The following is a 1528-nucleotide window of genomic DNA, read 5'->3' as shown; positions in this document are numbered from 1 at the left end:
GAGAAGGATATCATGTTTGGTAAGGTGGAGGGTCAGAGAAAAAAGAGGAAGACCCCCAGCAAGATGGATTGGCAAAGTGGCAGCATCAATGGGCTCAAGCATGGCAACAATTGTGAGACTGACCCAGGATCAGGCAGTGTTTCGTTCAGTTGTACATAGGGTCACTATGAGTTGGTACCAACTTGATGGCACCTAACAACAACAACAACAGATGAAGGTCAGCCCCCTGCTCCCTCCTCTCACTAGGTCTGAGAGATGGGGTGGGGGTGTGATGGAGCCGCTCCCTTTCTCCGTGTCCTAGGGGGTTGTAACTGGGAAAAGGTCATAGAAACCTGGGCTACTGTAATTCTGACCTCAATCTGATCTCAGGTCCAGGAGGACCTGTCCTCACAGATCGCCTGAAATTCTGCTTTTGCAGATTCATTCCTTTGGGACCTGGAAAGTTTTTCTATCACTAAAATAATTCCCAATTATATCTATTAGGATGGTTTTAATGAGGGAGTCCTTTAAATGAGAAAATGCATAACTTGTGTTAGTTCAAAATGACAATTTATAGACTTCATAGTTGAAAAGTTTAGAGACATGGCTTCAGGTATGGTTTGATCCAGAGGTTCCAATATCTGCAGGGCTTTCTCTCTCTTTCTCTGTGATTTCCCTAGGCTGGTTTATTCAGTTTTCTTTTTGGGTCAATCCCTTCTACACCATGATAACAGTTGTGGCTACAGCACCATCCAGAGATACACAGGTCCCCACAGAAGAAAAGGAAACATCTCTTGAGAAGCCCCCAGCAAACATCTCTCACAACCCATGACCCTATTCGATTATGTGTATCCTCCATCCCCTTCTCCCCAAAATCTCTGTGGTCTTTGTGATGGAAATGTTGACCTCTCCTTGAGTTCTGGTTATGGTCCACCACATGCAAGCCACAAGGAACACAAAGAGGAAAGAGCAGCGGCCAGAGGGAATTGGGTAGGAGGGCAGGGAAAAGCAATCAGTGGGTATTCACTCATCCTCCGATAGCCAACTATGGGCATAGTATTCACTCACCCTCCGATAGCCATGGGCAGCATCGCCACACTGATTACATAGGATAGGAATCAATACACTAAGTCTCTTGGATCAAAGCACAAATGTTAATCAATGATAACTTTTGTTGGAAACAGCCACACTCATTTCTTTTCATATTGTCTACAGTTGCTTTCATGTTAAAACAGTAGATTTGCGTCATTGCGACAGAGACCTTAGGAACTACAGAACTTAAAAATATTTACCATCAACCTCTTCCAGAGGTTCCAGCCGGATTCAGAAGAGGACATGGAACGAGGGATATCATTGCTGATGATCTTGGCTGAAAGCAGACATTACCAGAAAGATGTTTACCTGCACTTTATTGGCTATGCAAAGGCTTTTGATTGAGTGGATCATGAGAAGCTATGGACAACATTTTTGAAAACAAGACACTTAATTGTGCTTATGAAGAACCTATACATAGACCAAGAGGCAGTCATTTGAGCAGAACAAGGGAACA

This window comes from Chrysochloris asiatica, unplaced genomic scaffold (genome assembly GCF_000296735.1).
Source record: "Chrysochloris asiatica unplaced genomic scaffold, ChrAsi1.0 scaffold00038, whole genome shotgun sequence".
NCBI lineage: Eukaryota > Metazoa > Chordata > Mammalia > Afrosoricida > Chrysochloridae > Chrysochloris > Chrysochloris asiatica.
The sequence above is the reverse complement of the archived record's forward strand: the minus strand, read 5'-3'. Positions refer to the sequence as shown.